The sequence below is a fragment of the Mirounga leonina genome, unplaced genomic scaffold (assembly GCF_011800145.1).
Source record: "Mirounga leonina isolate KUSES-001 unplaced genomic scaffold, KU_Mleo_1.0 Mir_53, whole genome shotgun sequence".
Classification (NCBI taxonomy): domain Eukaryota; kingdom Metazoa; phylum Chordata; class Mammalia; order Carnivora; family Phocidae; genus Mirounga; species Mirounga leonina.
This window is the reverse complement of record NW_023270807.1, coordinates 33,528,975-33,553,375: the sequence shown is the minus strand read 5'-3', so window position 1 is coordinate 33,553,375 and position 24,401 is coordinate 33,528,975. Positions and strand designations below refer to the sequence as shown.

At 35.3% G+C, this 24,401-nt stretch overlaps 1 protein-coding gene across 3 annotated transcripts in view; it reads right to left on the bottom strand.

The window, feature by feature from the left end:
* KCNQ5 (potassium voltage-gated channel subfamily Q member 5) overlaps nt 1-24,401 on the bottom strand; it is a 509,304-nt gene that overhangs the window by 240,677 nt on the left and 244,226 nt on the right. The gene's annotated exons all lie outside the window — the stretch shown is intronic.

The following is a 24,401-nucleotide window of genomic DNA, read 5'->3' as shown; positions in this document are numbered from 1 at the left end:
TCCTCCTTAATATGTCACTGTTCACAAATTAAGATTAGTCACTTTTTTGTTTGTAAATAAAAGCCAAATTACGGTATCAAATTTTGCAGAAGACTGTAGCTGTGTAAGACACCTGTAGATTCACTTAGGAGTTAGGTATGGAGGGGAAGAATTCACTTCCACCTCAGTGGAACTGACAACAGGGAAAATGTTTTCCCTTTCAGATCTGAGAAGGTTTACTGCTAAGACCTAGAGCTGGAAGAATCAAGCAGAACAAAGCATGCTGTTGTCCCCCATTGCTCAGGAACAGCGGTCTCTACACAACCGCTCCTAAGGGGGGAGCGCCCTGACTGTGGTCACTGGCTCCCGTCACAGGAATCCTCTTCCTCCTCGTCATCAGTACAGTCCCTATATTTTATTCCCCTTCGCCTCACTTAGATTTTCTCCTGATCTATTTCCCCTGAAAGGTCTAAGAGAGCATGCTACTACCAGTTTCATATTAAATATTTCCAGGCAGGCACAATATCTGGAAATGATTGGGTTATGGCCAGGTTTAATGCTGAGGGTGAAACATGAATTGTTTTTACTTTGTGTTAGGAATTAATACCCATTACTAATCCTGTGTAGTAATAAAGCAGCTGCAAAGAAGACATAAAATGAGAAATTGCTGCCATAGAAACTGCTGATGATTCTGCTCTGTCACCGTAGGTTTTGGAGTTGTGTAAAAGAGCTCAATTTTAATAATTTAATATTAAAAACAAATTACTTTTCCTCAAAAGATTGATTTTATAGCTATGGCTCAATTCCCCAGGATTATCTATCAGGGATAAAACCGAAGCCACTTAGTATCCATAGTCTAGGGAAGGATTCAATAAGCAAATTCATGTGTGAGGCTCTGTTTGCACTTGAATTTCTGTGCAAATTCTGATTTAGGTGAGCACCTTTATATTTATCATGATTTCTAGTAGTGTCTATGCATTTCAAATGTCTTCCATTTCAAGCCTGATTTGCTTTTGTGTGTTAATATTCAAGAAGCATCCCACGTAAATAATTACATAAGGTTAGATGTGTAAACAGAAGTACAATGAATAAATTTGTCATTTTTCTAATGGTTGAAGATTTTTGACAGCACTTAAAATTTAGTCACTGCCCGTGTGTGATTATGAGTTACGTGTATGTGTGCATCACAAGTGAAGCTCATCACACAGGAAAAGGTCTATTATCGTAAAAACTTTTCAAGCCCTTAGTATAGACACATACACGTCTTATTTTAAAGAGACAATGTTTTCCAAAAACTTAACTACTTAAGATAGAATCTTCTATCTTCAGGGAGATTTAAGGAATGAATATTTGTTTGGGGTGAATTAAAAAAATTACTTAGCATGGAAGCCATTTGATTAATTTTTTTCTGATTCTTTGGGGTCATTTTTTCAGACAAGCAAAAGCAAAAAAATGTGAACCTTTTTATTTGGGAGCAAAGAACCAACAGTTATTTAACCTTTTAAAAATAAGAGGCAAAATATCTTTGAAGCCGGACTACATCATAAGCAGCAGAACGATATTCCCCTTTTCATTGGAGTGGACATCCTTATAACCTAGAAGTCCTTCCTCATGTCTAGGCTAAATATGCCTTGCTGCCACCTCTGGCTTCTTATTTTGCCTCAGTGGTTAAAAAAACAACAACAAGATTTACATTTTCACTGCAACATATTTGTTTTTACTAAAAGCCATTATTAAGTCTTTCCTTCGGCATCTCCTCTCTTAACTAAATAGCCCCAACCCCTTGACCTTTTTTAATTAATAGGTTCTATTTTCTGGTATTTCTTGTATTATTCTTTCTAATTTCTGTATCTTACCACAGGGGCTAGTTTGAGAGTTTCCCAAGCTTGCTTAGTATCAACAATACCACTGATCTAACTTTTTTCCCCACATCTTTTTTGAAAATGCAGAGCCATAGAAAAAGCAACATTCTCTGTTGAGTGGAGAGAGCAAGCCAGAGACAGCGGAGTGTATTTATTTGGTCTAGGTTTTGCATGTTTCCTTTGACCAGGAGACATGCTGAGTTTGCATTCTTCCGAAGGCTCTCTGCCACCACCCTCCAACACGGTATATAAATACACAACTGCTCAAGTCCCTGGCTTGAGGCTTGAGTGTAGGGATTTAGCTGATGGCTCTGCTACGGCCGCCAATGGCTGCAAAGCCGCCCCTCCCCCCAACCCCCCCCCCCCCCCCCCCCCCCCCCGCAACTTCTTATCTTCATAGAATGCTCTTTTTGGTAAAGAAGCCAAGATTTATTCCCTTAGCTCTTTAGGATCTCGGTGGTTCTTTTATCAGAGCAACATAAGTCTTCCTGTTTTATTTTACTTTTTTTAAAACCTGCTTTTACTGGGCTTTATATTTATATTTTCACACTTAAAATGGGGGGAAGAGAGAGACCCTGTGCAATGGCAGATGTATCAGTGGGAAGCTGGGCCTCAAAATGTGTGACCAGCTCCCTCCCCTTCCCCCTCTTATCAGCACAGAAGAGGCTGAGCTCACAAGGGCAACCTGGTCCTGAAAGAGCCTCTCTGCTGACTTGATAACCCCACCCCTGAAGGACCTACATTTGGTAATAAAACAAATTAATACATTTGCAGGCTAAAAATTATCTTGCTTCCCTTTCCCTCATCAATAAACAAGCGCATGCACCCTTTCTAGCTTTTCTGTAGCACCTTTATTATTTTATTTTATTAAGTTCCTCATGACATTATTTCCCAGCTTGGACTGTTAGTAACCTCTCCAAATGCCATCTGGACATGCCATAATTTCTCTGTTCTAAGTTTCTATACTCCAAGTCCTTGACCTTCAAGCACAAGAACTCTCTTTAAAATGTCCAAAGGTTGCACATGAGAGCAGGTGTACTTTATGCAACTATTAGTTGAGAAAGCACATAATGAAACACTACTCAAACTCAGTGATGCCTTTGAATGAATTTTTCCAATCCCAGTAGCATCTGTACACTTTTGAAGAACAGCTGTACACATACGTGGGATATGTAATACTGACTTTCTGTAGACAACGCTTAGCGGACCCATGGATTCGCACACCTCTTGCCACAACTCAACCTCCCAGTGGTCCTCAGGATACACAATGGGACCCACTGCTCAAGAGGATATAGGCTGACACAGTGCCACTTATTACTCTGAAATCTCATGATGATCTGGTAGCTTCCAAAATCAAATTTATTTCTATAAAATAAAATTGAATTTCTATAATCTTACCACAGGGGCTAACTTGAGAGTTTCCCAAGCTTGTTTAGCATCAACAATACCAGTGATTAAAATCTGACTGACATCTACTGGTGATGAGAAAAGAGAAAGTGGAAAACACACCTGATTGCAGCTAATACTCGAAACACTTCAAGTTAGTATCTTTACCTAAATTAAATTAAGCTTAATGTCTGTATTATGAAAGAAGAATGCAGAGTGCATGCCATTTTTAAAGAATTTAATGAAATCTTCTGAGTAGAAGTATAGAGTTCAAATAACACCAGTCTGCTTACCTTTGAGTTTCTATTTAAAACTATTTTTAGCCCATCTAATGTTTTAAATATGACAAAGATATCTTTGCAGAACTTTTTTTTATTATGTAGAATGGTCTTAAAGGCATATATTATATAACTTTTATTAACTTCCTTTTATATGCTTGGCATTGTGGTAGACTTTCTAACATAATCTAGGGCAAAGACTCAGAAAAGTTTGACAATTTACACATGGTTGCCAAGCTGAAGTGTCCCAAGACCTAAATCAATATGATGACGAAGTCTGAGCATTTTGCATTATATGAGGCTACGAACTCTGATTATTTCTGCAGGAAGGAAAACGGTTGTTGCCAGTTCTGGGAAATCACAGATGGCTCTGAAACTAAGCAAAAAGGACCCTGGATTAACAAGGAGATGGAAAGCTTTATTGTCTAGTGAAAATATCCAGAAGTTTAGTAAACAGATCTAATGAATTCATTAATGCTCATTATAAAAAAGTTACAGATTAATAAACCCAGTAAGTCTTTTTCATTTGCCTTCTATGTGCACAATCCTGTGTTGCCAGCAACACGTGATCCCCCACAAGTAATTAACTGTTTTCGGTGATGGTGAGTATTTTGAATACTACCCAAGATCGATCTGTCAACATTTGGAATGATAATGCCACCAATTGATAGAGATTCTCTACAATAACTCATTAGGCCTACATCTGCTTACTCTCAAATGTTTGTTCTCCAATCTCTTCCTCCCCTAGATGTTAATAATTAGAAAGCTTATGTATTTGAACCTTGCTGTGAAGAATGAGAGAAGAAATGTGCACTGCCAAATGAGAAAGAAGAAAATGTACGGGCAAGCCTTCCAAAGCACGGAAGTCATCAGCAAAATTGTCAGCTCAGAAGTAATGCAACTTAGTGGTAAAAGACAACATCTTTAAGGAAAGGAAACTGCTAAAAAGGAAATGCTATCTTGTCTAACAAAATTGAGAACTTTTTCTTTGGATCTGGCACACAACATAAATACATATAAGATGTTCTTAGCTTTGCAGATTTGTATTGGACACTTAACCCTAATGCACATTTGACGACAAGCTACTATGCTGACCCAGTAAACCTTTCTTCTGCCTGGATTTCTGCAACAGCATCATAATTGGTCTCTCTGCTATCACATGCACTCACCTATTGTTTATCACTCCCTCTTATTTGCCAGGCACCATTCTAAGCATCTGTCTGTCTCACCATTCACCCCTCTGACCACTCTTTCTCCATTCTTCACATTAAAGCCAGAAGGAGATTCCTAAAACAAATCTGATCATGTTATCTTCCTGGTATAAACTCTTTTTTTTTTTTAAAGATTTTATTTATTTATTTGACAGAGAGAGAGAGATAGCGAGAGTAGGAACACAAGCAGGGGGAGCGGGAGAGGGAGAAGCAGGCTCCCCGCAGAGCAGGGAGCCCGATGTAGGACTCGATCCCAGGACCCTGGGATCATGACCTGAGCTGAAGGCAGACGCTTAACGACTGAGCCACCCAGGTGCCCCCGGTATAAATTCTTTATGGGCTTTCTATTGCTCTCGGGATAAAGTCTGAAGCTCTTTCGTACAGCTAACAAAGCTGTTCACAACACGATTTTGGCCCCAGCTGGAGTCATGGGCACAGGCCTCGTGTGTGACCTTCCTTAGGTCCTTCTCACCCATTCCCCCTTGCAAATATCTAAGAAAATGTGTGTTTTCCATCTATGGCTGCCTGAGGTGATCAGCTGATGTAAAATTGATGAATCTCTATACTTGCTTCGGTGTGGTTCATACAGTGAGTACTAAGTCACATTCATGTTTGCCACTTTATATATATGTATTGTTACTCGTGTTCATTCTTTTAAATAAGAAATTGACATTTGTTTAAATAATCCTGAGGCTGCCCGTTAGGCTCTACAGTCAGCAGGGAGTCTGCTTGAAGATTTTCTCCCTCTGCCCTCCCCCCACTTGCATGTATGCTCTCTTTCTCTCAACTAAATAAATCTTTTTAAAAAATAAAATAAATAATCCTGGAAGACATAAATTTGGGGCTGAACTGTCTTATTTATTTATTTAGAGAGGGGGGAGAGAGAGAGAGGTAAAGTGAGAGACAGAATCCCAAGCAGGCTCCACGTCCAGTGTGGAGCCCCACACGGGGCTTGATCTCACAACCCTGAGATCATGACCTGAACTGAAATCAAGAACTAGACGCTTAACCGACTTAGCTACCCAGGCGCCCCAGGTCCTTTTTTACTTTTACATTTTTCAAATTGAGGTATAGTCGGCACACAATGTTGTATTAGTTTCAGGTGTACAACATAGTGATTTGACAGCTGATTACATTATGCTGTACTCACCACAAGTATAGCTACCTTCTGTCCACATACAATGCTGTTATAATGAATTCATGTTCACTTTTATTCTCTTTCAGCTTCTCACTTACAAAGTAGTTCAGAGACTTAGAGCAACCAAATTTAGAGTCCAAGGGTATCTGAGTAAGAAGAGTAGGAGATCCTGGCAAGGGGTGAAGAAGTATATGTGGAAGAATGGTATGCAGGGGACTTATCAGCCTCAACACACAAAAAGTCCCTTCCATTCTGTAAGAATGATTATAAATGAAAAGGTTTAAATTTATGAGTGGCTACACATTAATCAGCTAATCAGGGGAAGAATGATAGCTAAGAGAATGCTTCACAGCTGATAGTAATAAAAATATAATTCTTATACTCTTCGATATAAGCATTTATATGCACTGGTAGATGGTTCCTTTCTATCTCTATCACTAATTGTATAACAACAGATTTAACCTTAACGGTTTTAAAAGAAATGAACTTTAAGGTCATGTCCAGCCCTAGATTTAATAACTTTATTGGCATTTTCTTAGAAATGTGTTAGCAATAAAAACATAATGAATCCTATATGCTAATCCCAGATTAGCAGTATGGTAAATTCTGCAATTTAGGTGTATCACCATTAGGTGGTAGTAATGTGCATGTATCACACGATTCAAGTAAAAAACTGAGTTGTATTTGATAAAGGATTTCATCTATTTTCTTACATTTTGTTATGGAAGCTACAACTCTGCATTAAAGAAGTGCAGTAACATTTAACAGTAAGGAAAATTCTGGGATTGTGTTCACTGATAATCACCTTTTACTTCATGCACTGAACATGAGTTTAATGTCTGGAGTTCTGATGGGATGTTCTAGACCTTTGATCTTACTTAATGTAAAATTGTCCATGATTGAATATCACTTTGGAACTTTTTCTTTTCTGCATTAGCCACAGTCAGTCTATTTAGAAACTCCTAGCTATTTTTTTTTAGATATCTCTGCTTGAAATTGCCTGTATTCTATATTGTGGACGCAAGTAAACTCCAAAAAGAGGCATGGTGATCTCCAAATAGGAGCACTGGCCCTCATCATGGCCCTATCTTCATTGCTAAGGCGCTAGCCCTGGACTCGAGCCATGGTGTATGCTGGTTGTTTTCCCACTTAAGGTGCCACAATCATCACTTTTTCCTTAGCTCCCATTCATAGAAACAATCTGATGCTGACAAAGGTCATCATTCTCACTTTGGGAAAATTTATTCTTAATGCCTTAATGTTCTATCAGATTGACCAAGGAGAAAGTGTTGGGATCCCTTATATACTATTCTCTGATTTAATCTTCTCTTTAATTCTTGTTCTTTTTCTACTATTACTGTTTGTTTTTTTTATTTCTAAAACCTCACTCTGTATCACACCTCATTTCTCTTGTCTTCCCCAAAGCTATTTTCTCTAGAGAACGCTATCGATTTTTGTCTGATATTTCTCACAACTATTAAATCTTATTACCTGTAACTTTTTCCCTTACACTTACATTTTTCTTTCAAGTGATTTAAGATCTGACTATGCCTCTATAGCTTTATCTTTTATTTGAAAACTTTCCCATTGAAATGTTATTGTTCCACTTTTGAAATATCTGAAAATTTAAAACATCACAAGGATGCTAATATAGAAAGGTCTATTGGGGATTTTTCTTTCTTATAGATTTAATTTCATAAGAATATTAAACCATGTGTATATATTTTTCATTGCAGAGAATGAGGAACATTTGTGAAATTAAATGCATTTTTCTCAATTTATATAAAGAAACTGTTGAACATTGGAGTAAAGCAGAGGTGGCATATTCAAATTAGCAGACATCTTTAATTAAAAAAAAGAAAGATTTATAAAAATTTCTTCAATTCATTTGATTCTCTTCCATGCCACTAAATTAAACAATCCTGAATATCATTATATATTAATTTACAGAGTTTTGGTTCTATAGCACAAAACAGTTTTCTCTATTCCTTTGATCTCCTGTTTTTGAATAATTCACTACAGCTTGTTGTATCCAACACTATTCAAAAGTCTCTTAAAGTTCCAAAAAGGTTTTCTTAATTTTAGAAAGTCCATATGTTTAGCTTCTGTTGATAAATGCTCTCTGGAGCCATAGTTAAATGGATATGGAAAATCTGCCTGTGGATAAAGCATATTCTTTCACATATTTTTAAATGTCTAGAGGAAAATAAAGATAAAACATCTGAATTCTTGATGATAGAAATGTTGAACAAATGTACATAGTAGGCAAGGGCACTTGAGGAAGAAAATGTCTTTGCTTGTCAACACATTTCTATTAATATTACTGGTTCAGACTGGGCTATGTTGTATGTTTGTTTTCTAATACAAGAAAATATACATATCTTTCCTGGATGAGAATGAACTATACTCTGACTCTGAATCAGCGAGGCATGGGAAGATATGAAAGTGGTGAGGGCGAGGTAGAAAGAGTAATAAAACAGTGTTCAGGAGGTGTGGACACAAGCTCTAGCTTAGTCAGTACTGGCTTTGTACATTTGAGCCCATCTCTCCTAGGGTTCTTCTCTGTGAAGATGGAGGTGGTAGAGCAGAGGACCTCATCCCACAGCAGTAAGATAAAATGCTGGCACTCAGACAGGTTTAGAATTAATTTGAAGGCTAAGGATTTTCAGGCTATGTTATTAAAAAGATTAAGTAGAAAACATTTTAGGACATCTGTTTAAAAATAACACTGTGGCGATGTTCCTATATGAAATTTCAAGGGTCATGATAATTACTTGTCATGGTTCATTATGTGTACTGATCACTTAGGAAAAGAAAAAGCCTACATCTCCTTTGGTGTCACAGTGTGAAAGGTGGTTAGAAATAATTAACAGAAAATGATACTACTAATCTTTTATTCTCTTAATAATGTGGGTTTGGAACATTCCATCTTTTAAGTGACCTCCTGCTCTTGAAAAAAAATACCTAAAACTCACTTTTTATGAAAAGTCTTTACTTGATCACTTTGAATCCTGAACTAACCTATTTCACACATGAAGATTGAAGCTCAGAATTTCTAGTCCAGATGAAGTAAAATTACTCTGATTTGCTATAAAGTGTTTTGATAGTTTTTTATCAAAAATATAAAGTATAATAGTTAAGATGGTTTGCAATATCATAAGAATAGACATATCAGGGTGCCTGGGTGGCTCAGATGGTTAAACATCTGCCTTCGGTTCAGGTCATGATCCCAGGGTCCTGGGATTGAGTCCCGCATCGGGCTCCCTGCTCAGCGGGGAGCCTGCCTCTCTCTCTCTGTCTCTTATGAATAAATAAATAAAATCTTTAAAAAAAAATAATAGACATATCAAAGAAGTAAAAGAGATAGCCTAGAATGAAGTATACACAAAGTTCACTTTACTTATAATGAAAGAAAAGTCACAGTTAGTGGAGAAGGAAAGGATTAATAAATTGTTGTAAGACAAGTGTCTGGCTATTTATGAAAAAAAAATTGGAGTCTTTTTTTATACCACTCATGAACAAGAAGAAATTCCATATGTATTGGGGATAGCTGTAAATAATAAATCCCAAAATAAATTTATTCTAAATAAAAATATAAATAATTATAGAAAATCAATATATGGGTGTACTTTTAAAAGCATGTACAAAATAACATGGTAAAAGTAATAAAAAATTTAAATGTCTATGTGATCAAAAAGAATACACTGAAATCGTTAAAATGTAGATCACAATCTGGTTGGGGAAAAAATATAATATGATCAACAATATGATGACAGCCATAGAATAAAAAATTCTTCAAAATCTTTAAGAAAAACATTATGATCGCAATAAATAAATAAGCAGTAGTATAAATAGAAAACTTACAACAAAGGAAAATTTATGGGTACAGCCACTTTGGAAAACAGTGTGGAGGTGCCTCAAAAAATTAAAAATAGAGCTACCCTATGACCCAGCAACTGCACTCCTGGATATTTACCCCAAAGACACAGACCCCCAATGCACACATTGCAATAGCAGCAACGTCCGCAATAGCCAAACTGTAGAAAGAGCCGAGATGCCCTTCAACAGATGAATGGATAAAGAAGATGTGGTGCATATATACAACGGAATATACTCAGCCATCAGAAAGGATGAATACCCAACTTTTACATCAATGTGGATGGGACTGGAGGAGATTATGCTAAGTGAAATAAGCCAAGCACAGAAAGTCAATTATCATATGGTTTCACTTATTTGTGGAACATAAGGAATAGCATGGAGGACATTAGGAGGAGGAAGGGAAAAATGAAAGGAGGGAAATCAGAGGAAGAGATGAACCATGAGAGACTATGGACTCTGAGAAACAAACTGAGGGTTTTAGAGGGGAAGGGGGTGGGGGGATAGGTTAGCCTGGTGATGGGTATTAAGGAGGGCACGTACTGCATGGAGCACTGGGTGTTATACAAAAACAATGAATCGTGGATCACTACATCAAAAACTAATGGTGTATTGTATGGTGACTAACATAACATAATAAAATAAAATTAAAAAAATTTATGGGTAAATAGGTTTGACTCAACTAGCAATCAAAGTGATGTAAATTAAGAAAAATAATTTATAATCAAAATAATAAAACTTGATAAATTTAACATACTGCAGAATATGTATAGAGTACCACTCTATTTTCAAAGTAATTTGGAAATATGTATCATATGTCTCAAAAATACTCATACTGCTTGACCCAATAATTTTACTGTTATGAATGTATCCTCAGCAAATAATAGGAGATAAGGAAAAACATTATGCCTAGAGAGATTCATTTCAATATTATATGTACAAGACAAAGGGTCTTTTTTTAAAAAAGATTTCATTTATTTGAGAGAGAAAGAGTACACAAGCAGGGAGGAGGGAAGAGTGACGGGGTGGGGTGTGGAGACTACCCGCTGAGCAGGGAGCCCCATGTGGGGCTCCATCCCAGAACCCTGAGATCATGACCCCAGCTGAAGGCAGACTTTTAACCAACTGAGCCATCCAGGTGCCCCAAGAAAAAGAAACTTTAAAAAAGGATAATGGTTGCTGAGAAATTCTGGTACAAGTTGGAATAGCATATGGTTATTAAAAATGACTTTTGAGAAGAACATGTAATATCAGGAGAAAATGCTTTTGTTAAAATGTTTACTGAAAAATTGGGACATGAAATTATTTGCTTGATAATATATACATAGACAGACATTTTCCCTCATGTGTCATTCATTACTCATTAGAAATGCTTTGCACACATATGAAGCTAAGTTGCAAATTGTTAGTACTTTTAAAGTTATCACTGATGATAAACAAAATATTCAAGGAAAATATTCCTTGGTCTATACTGGTGGTATGGATAGGAGAGATAGGTTTTTGGTAGACAGGAAAGACACAGCCTTGTTTTTTTATAAAGGCCTTGTCAATTGTCAGGTAAAACTATTTCCTAGAAAGTTCTTTAATCTTAAAAATTAGTTTTAGAAAAGTTTCCATTCCATTCCCCTCCATCCCACCAACAAAGCCATGAATTTTAGTCTGTGGTCCTCTACTTCCTCACACTTCCAGGATGTCCTGATGTAGCCCTGGCTTGCTCTCAACCATTTCGTATTTCCTCTCTTTCTTTTTTTCCCCTTTTCTTTCTCTATCTATTCCCTTGGTTCTATTTTTGTTGAAGCCCCAGTGACCCTGATAATGGTTCATAGCCTTTACTGTTTACCAAGTATTTTCATATGTACCAAGAAAAAAGAAACAGTTTCAGCTCATTGGCCCTCTTTTTTTTTTTTTTTTAAGATTTATTTATTTATTTGAGAGAGAGAGAGAGAGAACAAGCAGGAGAGGCAGAGAGAGAGAGAGAGAGAATCCCAAGCAGACTCATTGCTGGGCATGGAGCCCATCACCGGGCTGGATCTCACGACCTGAGCAGAAACCAAGAGTTGGCCGCTTAACTGACTGTGCCACACAGGTGCCCCTTGGCCCTCATTTTCTTATAAAAGAAATCTTCAATAATTCTCATCACAGATAGAGTGAAACTCCCCATTATTTTGAGCCCCAAAGTGGGCCAGTCTACAGTTCCACTGTCTTCTATTCCTGGAGTATTCTGTTCTCACCATTACCCAAATATGCTCTGCTTTCTACATATTTATGTTTGTTTTTTTATTCTTGTTTTCCATTTTACATAGAATAACTATAATACTAGGATGTGGAAGTTAAGAACTTACTAGAAAGAAAAGGTTTCTGAGGATTCCCCAGCAAGAGAATACCTACGGAGACTTCCTTTGGAGTAGCTTCTACAGTACTTCAGTTGTCTGTGAATTTTTAAGAGATGGCTCAGTGAGCATCACGCAGCTGAAGGCACCAGTGACTATGGTGGGCGGGGGTTGTCTAGGAATTCTAGGAGCATACTTTTTACCACTTCGGAGACTTTGGGAAATATCAGGCCCTCTAAACTTCAGCTGACCATAATTTATCATTCAAATGAGTACACTGAGAATAGAAGTGGGTGTTATTAAAAATTATACCAGGACAACGAGTGAAAAGCAAAACAGTTATGGACAAACTTTTACAGCATTTTACCTTGTATTTGTTAAAAATATAGACTCCTAGATTTCTGACCTTCTGAATATGAATTCCTGCAATTCGAGCCTAAATCTGTATTTTATATAGGCTCCTTAGTTGCTTATTAATTGAAGTTTGAGAACTATTACTCTAAATGTTTTTTAAACATCTAGGTATATGTGACTTTCTTCTATAATCTTCCCCTAACATATAATGGAGACCATCATCAATACATTTTATTGAGTAAACAATTATAGAGGGTGCCTTCAGGGCACAGTACAGATACAAAGTTAAAATTTGCTTTCTGTATGACATTTACAATGATGCATTTATACCCACTATAGAAATCAGTTTAAAGACTTGATTTAAATACTGTAATTATAGAAGTACTGTTTTCTACTATTTTTCAGGGCAATTATATAACATTTCAATTACAATGTGACCTCCTTTACAAACTCTTATTGGGCATTTTATTGTAACTTACAAATAATCTCATTATAATTTAATAGACTTGCTAAGAAATGAACTTTTGGAACTCAAGTCATGTTTATATTGATACTATTAAGTTTTGTGACTCAAGCACATTGTTTTAAAATGAAAGAAAATTTACTGCAATGTCCAACTTCTGGAATTTAGAATTTGTCTAGTTAACCTAGTAAGGATCTCACTGAATTTTCTAGTAAATAATTATATTCTCTGGAGTGGATACAAAAACCTTCTGAGCTGTACCCCTTCATAAATCTTTGGGAATTAATATCGGATATTTTTAATGTCAGAAAAAAGCTTCTAAGGTCCTTTTTCCATTCTTTAAAAAGTTTCAATATATATCTAATTAAACATTAAATCAATATTTAGGCCTATTACAGGTAGGTTATGGATATATCATCAGTGGTTGAATAATATGTAAACTGACCACATTATACTGTACATGGTAATGAATAATTCAAAGTATCAGTTAATGTTCCTTCTAACCCTGATTCTCTTTGGTCCTGTATTCTCTTAAAGAATCCTTTAAAACTGCATGCATTTTTTTCTCTTCAAAAGGTCTTATTCCAAAAAAAAAAAAAAAAAAAAATCACACTCCCAATGGCATGCTTCTGAATTGTTCATCATATGTATGGCCAGCAATCTTGTCCTTTGGCACCTCAGCTGAAATTAAAGTAGCTTAGTGTGGTGGCTATCAACTGGGGATGAGCATCTACATCATTGTGGAGCTTTTTAAAAATACAAACTCCCAGACCCCACCTTGAACTTGTATAAGAATGTATGGACCTGAGGCATAAGTGTGTGTGTTCTCATGGACATCCCCTAGTGACAGCCAGTGCATGTCTTTCATTAGGAAGGAAACCACTGATGGCTAAGAGTCTGTGTCCAGGGCTTTAGTTTCCAGGGGGAGGATCTAATTAAAATCCTTGTCTGACTACATGATAGTTGTGTGACCATGTTATTTACTTTCTCTGAGATTAATTGCTCCTCTGAAGTTATCATACCAAATTAAAAATGCTATTTTTGATAGTTAAAATAAGACAACCAATGTAAAGGACCTGAATTTCCATCTATGTAAGACAAATTTTCTTCTTTAGCCTCGAAATGAAATGATTTTATGTGAATAATGTTCTTTATACAATCTCCTTCTGCTAGTTTTCACTTGATCAGACAGCTCTGACAGTCTTCATGAGGAATCATAAAAATAATCAACCTTATCCCAAAGAATTGTCAACTGAGACAAAACTGGAGGGAAATTCATTTTCACCATCTCTTAATATTTGATTTACAAAGAAATTTGTTTTTTTAGCCTTTCTTGCTTTCAGAATAAGAACTTGCAGCATAATCTTCTGGAACAATTTATATATCATTTCTAACAAAGATGTTATGACCATCTATCAAAGCTCAATGCCACTCAAGTTGCTATACAAAAGCCAAATTATTACAGAGGTAACAGTGAGAGCTGTTGGGTTGAATGCCAGAAAAGAAAAAGAAAAACTTCAAGGTACTGGGTAATTCTGTGTATTCATGGCTGTTTCTAAATCACTTCCTCTTTAAATGTAATGTTCTGATCCCATGGGAGAGGTAGGGATGTATATAAGGGAGCATCAAAGGTAATATTTCAAGTGTCAGAATAATTGCTTTAACTCATTTGAGTCAATAGATATGACAAATGTTAAAGGGACCCTGCTTCTGCCTGGAACATTCTTCCTTCAGCTGTTCCCACAGCTTACTTCCTCACCACCTTCGAGTCTCAGTTCAGATATTTCCTTCTTAGCAAGGTCTCCCTGTGAGCACTTACTTAAAATTAGAATCCCTTGTTTGCTCAAGCAGTGTCTCCCTACCCTCTTTTACTTTTCCATAATACTTATCACTTTCTAATGCCCCTTATAATTTACTTATATATTATATTTATCATCTCTATCTTCCTACACATACACACAGATACTCAGGGTGTGGGCTCCATGAAGGCAGGGATTTTTTTCCTTCTGCTTGCTGCTCTATCCTTAATGCCTAGGAAAGGGTACTTTGCAGTAGTAATTTGGTCAAAAAATACTGAATGAATAAATGAATAAATAGGTGGGTGAATGAAGGACTATCCAGTAATGCAATGTGGCAGGAAAGTTGGACATCCCTACATATGGCCAAATGATGGATATTCACCAAGGCTAGGTGAAGCAGGAAACTCATCATCTGAGCACTCCAGAGAGAAGTGAAGACCCACAAAATGTGGACTGACATGCTTGGTTTTGGAGTTGCTGTCACTACTGCATCATCCCCTGACCCTGAGACCAGAACATGATTCCTCACAGACCCAGTCTGGACTCCATCTAAACCACTCTGCCCAACACCACCCGAATTCTTGATCTTAAGTCAAAATTCGATCATAACTTTCCTCTGCTTAACAGTCTTCACTGACTCTCCACTTCTTCAAGATAAAGTCTAACAAAATGTACAAAACTCCTACTTGTAGTTCTTCATTTTTTCCTCATTATTGACTGCCCTCTGTGCACCAAGTCATATCAAAGTACTTGCAGTTTTCCAGAAGTGCTATGTTCTCTGTGTCCGTGCACTTGTTTTCCTTTAGCAGTTCTATATTTATCTGGCCAACACCTGGGATCCTCTGAGTCTCAACACAAGTATCATCTTCCTCCCCCAAAGCCTACCCTGGATTGCCAAGGATGTACTGTTACCCGCTACCTCTCAGCATACTGGATCTGTCCATTCTTCTTGAAGTTCTGCCAATTTTTAATGTTTTATTTAATGTATCAGCCCTCTTTATCTCTCATAATTTTTTTGTTTTAACATTTATTTTTCTGCTTTTAATATAGCTATACCGACTTCCTTCTGGTTAGTTTTCTTGGTACATATTTTCTCACGATTTCATTTTTAGTATTTTTGTGTTGTATTTTTAAGTGGGCTTTTTATAATCACAATATAGTTTTTTTTAAAAAAACTCTCAATCTTTGTCCTTTAGAGTATTTAGTTTATTTTCACTTATTAGGTTAGCAGTGTATTTAAGCTTTTTCTAATTTTTTTTTCCTTTTAGCCTTTTTGAATTAATTGGTTTATTTTTCTTAGTTTTCCTGTTTACTAGTTTTGGAATTATACTCTTGAATTCTATTATTTTAGTGCATACTCTAATTTCTATTATGCATATTTAACTTAAAGTTTACATTTAATCAATATATTTACCCTCCTTTGGAATAATACAAGGGCCTTCAAACATTTTAACCCTGATTACTACCACCACCACCTATATGCTGTTGCCTAGGTTTTTAGTTTTTGTGTTTATTGTGAAAATTAAATACTATTTTTCAATCACTTATTGTCAGTGTTTATTTAGATTTATCTACGTGTTTATTCTTTTCTTTGCCCACCATTCTCTCTTGCAGCTCAGATTTTCCTTTGAGGAAAATTTTCCTTCTTTCTTAGAACACTTTTATTCTAATAATCTCTTCCAAATTTATTTGCTATTGTTTTTCAGTTTTTTTAAACACTATGACAATTAGTTTTTAAAATTTATTTGCTTATATTTATATAATTATGCTCACCATTCTTTCTTATCTTTCAGACAAGATATCCTTTCTGGGATAATTTGATTTTTTATTTAAATACATCTTTTAGAAAAATACGTGTGTGAGGGTTTCTTGGTAATAAATTTTTTAGTTTTAGGTTTTTATATTTATTTCTTTAAATGACTAAAAATAAGTGTTTTGTCTTTGTTCTTGAAAGACATACAATTATGCTTACCAATAATTTATCTCTTGGAACTTTATAAATCATCCCACTAACATCTTTATTCCATTGTTGCTGTTGAGAAATCAGTTGTCATCATAATTGCCACCCCTTCTTAGGTAATTTACTTTTCCCTTTGGCTTCTTGTAGGAATCTTCTGTGTTCTACGGTTTGTATATGATACGTACGGATTTCTTTGCATTAGTCCACTTAAGATAAATTTGGCTGCTTGACTGATAATTGGCATTTTCTTCAATTCTAGAAATTTCTTAACAGTTATGTTCTGGAATATTGCCTCTTCCCCATATTCTTTATTCTCTCTGGATTCTGATTAAATGTACCTCTTTCAAAAATGTTCATATTTTTCTTCTTTATATTGCATTCTTAAGGTAATTTCTTCACGTTTATATTCTACTTCACAAATTCTCTTTTCAGCTGTATCTACAATGCTTCTCACATTTATTACACACATACACACACATCCCATATATATCTAGAAGTTTTGTTCATTCTTTTTTCAACTATGGTGCCTAGTTATCTCTAATGTTCCTTTGTTCCTTAGTCACACTTGTGGGATCCTTTTTTTTTCTTTAAACAGATTTAACATGTCTATTTTATATTCTGAAATGGCAAAAAACAGTATGTGCAATCTTTGAGGGTCTGATCCTGGCATTTGTTTCTTTTGCTGACCCTTACTCATGTTAGCTCATGGGTATATAATGTGAGAATTCTTAAGGCCCTGGGTTAAGGTGTATTCCTCCAGAGAGGATTTTCTTTTATTTATGTCTGGTGTAAACTTAGATTTTGGGAGAACACACAAGTCATTTAAACTCAAGTACACACTTAATGTAAGAGTTGGTTTGTAATTCTCAGTGGAGACCTTTTTCCTTCCTCCAGCAAGAGCTACTATTTTTTTTTTTTAAGATTTTATTTATTTATTTGACACAGAGAGACACAGCGAGAGAGGGAACACAAGCAGGGGGAGTAGGAGAGGGAGAAGCAGGCTTCCCAATGAACAGGGAGCCCAATGCGGGGCTCGATCCCAGCACCCTAGGATCATGACCTGAGCTGAAGGCAGACACTTAGCAACTGAGCCACCCAGGTGCCCCAAGAGCTACTATTGAGACAAATTAATTTCATTAATTTCTTGCCTTGCAGAGTAGTTTTCCTACCCTATTTTACTATTTCTCTGTGGTAGTTAACCTTAAACAGTTTTTGCTTTACTTGAGACACTTCTGCAGCACCCCCTAGGCTTTTCCTCCTTTCCCCTGTGTTTCTGTGATCAAGCACTAGGGTCACTAGGTGTTGGCAGAAGAACATGATAGATGCCAACTGCCTTCTTTTTGGATTCATGATTTCTTCTTAATTTTGGCCTTTGAGGAGCTACCTTACTTTCCTGCCAATTCAGCTGCGCATTTTTTTAGGTGATGTTTTAAGACGAATTTTCAGGATATCTGTCCCATCATACAGTTAGAAAGATAAGTCCTTCTTTCAGTATTCTGAATTAACCATTTAATAGCATTTAATGCATTCTTTTGTAATTGTCAATTAGGTTTTCTATTTTTCCCAGTTGATTGTGTTCATCATGGGGGCAGGAACTATTTCTTAATGTGTACTAATTTAAGAATATTAAAAAATATTTGTTCAAGAAATATTCAGTTTCTATTACTTACTATGCACTGATACACTGAGTTAGTTGTATATACAAAGGTGGTCTAAATTGAAATGGTCTCTGAACTTAACATGTTGACAATTAAAAATAATAAAAGCTTACATTTGTTGAGTCATTTCTAGTTACTAAATGGCCAGCTGTTCTGATAATGCTTCATATTTATTGTCCTATATTAATTTTCACAATTCCCCTATGAGTTTGTCATTGTTATTATTTCATTTTAAAGATGACGAGACAGAGGCTGGGAGAAGTGACTTATATGTGACAAGAGAAGAGTGTGATAATTATTATGGTAAGCTAGTCATGACCTAATTTAAAAAAATATAATCTCTTTCTATTGAATTTTCTTTATGTTGCCTATTGCTATAGGCTCAACATTATACATAGTTTCAGAGATACACTTGAACATATATAAAGGAAAGCAGGGCAATATCCCTAAGAATGGACCCAGTCATAGGCTCCAGGTTATATCCAGGATCAAAGAGTATCTTCAGGCAAGAATACTATTCGAATGACAGCATGAAACCTTTTGCTAAAAGAATTCAAACCTTGGTTATTTTACATGTATCAGAATTTTTAACTGAGTCATATCTTTGAACACCTACTTGATGTGGCAGAGATTTAACTCATCATGTAAATTCTAAGCAAACGAAGAAGACATATTATATATGCCCTTAAAGTTATGGATTCTTAAAATGTATCAAGCTATGACAATAGTCATTTGCTATGTAATATATAGTTGCATTTTATTTCATTAATGACATCCTTTCCATGGCAGCTTGTACTTTATTCAGCCTCACTTGTACTTGTCATTTGAAGTCCACTCTTCACCCCCCCAACCCCCCTCCACCCTGTCATTTTAATCTGCCTTATTGTAGGTTCTAGTCTCTTGCATTCTTTGTTCTCTCCATTTCCCTATCTTCTGTGGCAGCTCAGGCAGCTGCCTGATCTCCTCTTACTCTCACTCATCGCCTGCTGTGTGATGAGTTGTAGCATGAGATTTTTCTGCAGGTAGCAATGGGAAGTTTTCTGTTCAGTTTTCCTGTACCCATGGCCTCTATGAATACACAATGCTCTCTTTTTGATGTTATCTCTCACCCTTGTTTGCAAATGTTCTATTCTGATGGCTTTTTTTTTTTTTTTTTCCCTGAGTCAGCTCCATCCCAAGTGTGTTTGTTTCATATTGGATTCTTCCTTCTTTTTTCTTTTTCTAAATCCTTTAAAAGGTTTTGGCTCTGAATTTTCAAAAGGAGTCTATAAAATCCAAAAATGGGTGCTTCAGGTATTTTTAATAGAGCATGAGATCAGCAGGAAAAGAAGTCTTATCAGAATTTTTCACGTTATAATTTCACACTTTGTTTTACAAAGACAGTATACCCAGAAAAAAAACACATTGTTCATTTGAGTATGGGAAGCATCAACTGTTCTAGGAGGAATGGTGGCATAAATAAATTGATGAAAACATTGTCAGAGGGAAAAATCATCTGTTTAACATTTTGAAAAGTGCAGAGAGCATAGATGTTGTTCTTATTTTTAGCAACTCTAATCAGACAATGATTACCTGGTACACCTTAAGGCTAGAGAAGGTAAATTGGTGAGTCTGAGACTCAAGTGCTAGAAATCTCACAGAAGTGTGGGTTTTTGATGGATCTTAGGCCTGTGATTAATTACAGACCAACAACTGCATGAGTCATAACTTGTTAGTCACATTAAAACTCTACCTAAATCAAGTTGAAAATAAAATATAGATCTATCTTTCCTACATAAAAAAAGTGGCTCCCAACCTTAAAGACCATAAAGCTCCTACAATGATGCATACACTGTTGTCAAACTTCCCTCAAGTCTTCAGAAAAACATCTCACAATCAACACAAACCCAACAGAATGCAGATAAATTAGTTAAACCGTCCCTAGAATGTTTGTGAAGTGTGCTGATAAGGAGAGAAAAATAATAGTAAAATACCCGATATTCGTAATTACTCCAAAATTCTCAATAGTAAATTTAAAAAGTAATGATTTTTAGAAAAATGAATTTCTGAAAGTTAAAGACAAGCCAAGTAAAAGTATCAACATTTTTGATGTTCTCTGGTTCTCTTAACAACTTTATACAATGTCAGTTCCGTCTGCTTTTCCTAAAGACATTACTGACGGATTCTTTCATTTCACTCCACACATTTGGTGGCATTTTTCTTTATTTTTACGACATCTTATGTATTTAGAAGTTTACCAAGATTTGCTTGTGCAAATTCAGGCTTTTTAAAAAAGAGTATTTCCCAGTTGATGCCTGTACCCTGTTCTGCATTACTAACAATTATGCAAATGAATCTTAGAACCACCCACGTCCACTTGTAACATGAAGCTCCCTCTGTACAGTAGGACTAAAATTCAGAGATTAAATATATCTGTAATAGTGTTGAACTTTTAAAATTTAAACTGGGATGTTTTGGCTTTTGAAGTGGCAATCATATATTTTATAAAATTTTTACTTAGTGGGATGGCATATTAGTTTTTCTTTTTCTCTATTCTGTTCATTAAAATACTCTTGTGCATGAACAAGGCTCCATAGAAATCCACCTATCTCTATCCCTTTATATCTTTTATTGCTGAGTGAACAATCAAAAAGCTGAAAAATAGACTGAATTTCAGAATTACCAGTTGGGAAGAGTCTCAAAGGTAATCTAATCTGTTCCTTGGCTTTTATCCCAAGTAGCATTTTGCTTATACTTTACTTATAACATTTCTTCTATTCTGCCTGAAATTATCGTTGGTTATATCTTCATTTGTCTGCTTTAGTACACTGAAATCTCTTTAAAGACATTTTAGCTACCTTTCAATATATCATCATGCTTATCACATAATAAGTGTTCAATAATAGTTTAAGTGGAACCTAAGACACATGAGTTTTTATCTTGTTTTTAAAAACCTCCAGAGAAAATAATCAGAGATATATTTCAGAAAAAAGTGAACATGAGCTTAAAATGATTCATGCTGGAGTTAAAGTTCACTACTTTTATTTCTGTCCTTCACAGAACTAAAGAAATTAGCTAATGGTCTAATGTTGAGGGTTCTAAGGGAGATTGCCTGGATTTGTGTCCTGTATTCATCAATCCTCAGCTGTATGACCATGAGCAAGTCACTAAACTTCTCTAGGACTCATTTTCTCATTCCTAAAATAGTGATAGTAACAGTTTAACAGATGGTTTTCCTAAAGATTAAATATGATACAAACATAAAATATTTAGTGTAATTTCTGATATGTAGTAACACTCACTCATTAAATGTTGGCTATCATCATTACCATTATCAACATCATCTAGCTGGATTACCATAGTCAATAGTTTAAAATGTAATCTTTAATTCCTTAATTCCTTTCTAGTCCATAAACTTTGAAAAAATCCAACTGTCCATTTTTTTTTTTTTTGCTCTTGCCATTTGCCCTTTGAATGTTACCAGTCCTACTATTTTTTAAAAAGATTTTATTTATTTCTTTAATTAGAGAGAGGGAGAGAGAGTGGGGGGGAGAGGGAGAGAGAATCTGAAGCAGACTCCATGCTGAGTGCAGAACCCAATGTGGGGCTCCATCTCATAGGCACAAGATCATGACCTGAGCCAAAACCAAGAGTCAGACGCTTAATCAACTGAACTACCCAAACCCCCTCAGTCCTACTATTTAATATTGCACTAGAGAGGCTAGCCAAAGCAGTAAGATGAAAAACTGAGTTGGGAAGGTAGAAAGAACAGTCATAATTGATGGACTTGATAATCTACATACAAAATCTGATATAATAAAAAAATATCTATTAAAACTAGTTAGGCAATTCAGCAAGGTAGAAAGATATAAGACTAACCAGTATTGTTTCTATACAACAGCAAGAGCAAAACAGAAAATGAAATAGAAAAAAAATACTATTCATATTGGTGACAACACCTTTAAGGTTCCTAGGCACAAATATAACAAAGACGTGTATGTTTCTGTGATGTTTATTGTTATTCACAGAAGACCAGAATGAATTGCAAGCTAGGACAAATGAATGCATAGGAAGACATAGTATTATTCAGATATCATTTCTTTCAAAATTTTTGGTAAATTCTGTGAACTTCCAAGCAAACCCTAAGGGGGTGTTTTTGGGAGAGGACAAACTTGTAACAAAGTGATTTTATTATCATATGGAAGACTAAATGTCCAAAACTGGATAAGACAACTAGAAAAAAGAAAATAAGGAGGGAAAGATGCCCTACCAGATGTTTTAAATATATCATAACTAAGAATATTGATGGGCACAGAGACAGACAAAAAGTAGATCCATGCAAAAAAAAATCAAGAGCTCATAGCTTATTTAAGTATACATGGATCTTGGTGTGTCATGAGGAGGCATTACAAATCAGCAGAGAAAATAGGAAAATGGACTAATGGTGATATTGGGACAATTGCCTTTGGAAATGAAAACGAAATGAAATTAGGTCTGCTTTTTTATACCATATATAAAAATGAACTCCAAATGATTTAAAGGCCCAAATGTGAAAAAAGAACTTAAAAAAAAATCTTAAAATATCCTTATTACAACAGGGCAAGAAAAAATTTATTATATAGCACACAAGATGATAAAAAAAATTGATAAATTCAATACATCAAAATACAAAACTTCTCTACAGTGAAAGACACCGTAATGCTAAAAAGTAAAATGCCTGAAAGATATATATGTTAACATATAAAACAACTGGTAAGTAATTAGAATATATAATATCATTTAGAAAAAGACATAAGAGAGAAATGGGCAAGGAAGAGGCTAGGAAATTCACTAAATAGGAATCCCAAATGGCAAATAAATGTATGAAAAGATACTCACTCTCATTTGTAATCAAGGCAGTGAAAAGTAAAACAACAAAGAGAAGCCATTCCATGTTATCAGAAGTAGCAAAATTGTCTGACAATGTCAAGTATTGGTAAGAATTAGGAGAAATTGGAAGTCTTATATGCTCCTGGTGGAAATGAAAATTGTCAACCCAGTTTGAAGCACAATTTGTCAATATTTAGTAAAGTTAAAAGTGAACAGAACCTATAATCCAACAATTACACTTCTAAATATACACCCCAAAGACACTCTCATACCTGGTGACAGATATATTTAAGGATATTTGTTCATAGCATGTTTTTAATAGTCAATAAGTTATAAACCCTCTAAATCTCATGGATCAATAATGGTATAGTCATGAGGGACTATACACATAAACATGGAAAGATCTTGAAAACATAATATATATCTAAAAATATATGTAAAATGATGATCTACATGAAGAGAATACTCAGTTGCATCTGAAGTGAATATAGGATCTAAGTAAACCGCATCTAATTACATAAGGTTAGGCATTCTCATAATTTAACATATAATTTGATATGATAATTTATTACACGGCATATTTAGACTGGTGAAAAAATGATAGTCTGAAAAAGTGACATGAAAACATTTATATTAGAACAACATTTTTTAGCAGAACTTAATAAAATTGAATTTAAAGATATAATAAACTTCATGAAGTTCACATAAATTTCAAAAAATGTCTCTCCTAGTTCTGTTATTAAGTAGTCTTGGAAAATGCCACCATGTCTATCTTCCATTCTCAAAAGTCACAATGTGACATGCACCCCTGGTACCTAGATTTTGGTCTCTTTGTTCCATAAAAGGAGTCAGGACTCCCTGAAAAGTAGTTGATTCCCTCTTACAGAGTAGGGAAAATAAAGTTGTACTTGAAATGCGTAGAGAGAAATGCTTTCAAAGCCCTGAAAGTTAGAATGCTTTCAAAGATGTCTGAGGGCAATTTCTATAGGAAAAACATGCCTCCAGGGGTTGTGACAATCAGAGCACCATAAAAGAAAATAACAATCCTGTCAAAAGCCATGAGTTTATAATATTACTTAAAATAGGTAAATCATATGACTATCAAGAAGCAACAGCATCTATTGATTTCCAGTACTGTCTATAGAAAGTACATATATCAACTGAACTATGTAAGTGTACCATATTTTATTTTCCTCAGTCCCATTAGGAAAATTCAGAAGGCAAAAATTTAAGGAGGAAGCTATGCTAAAAAGTTATGT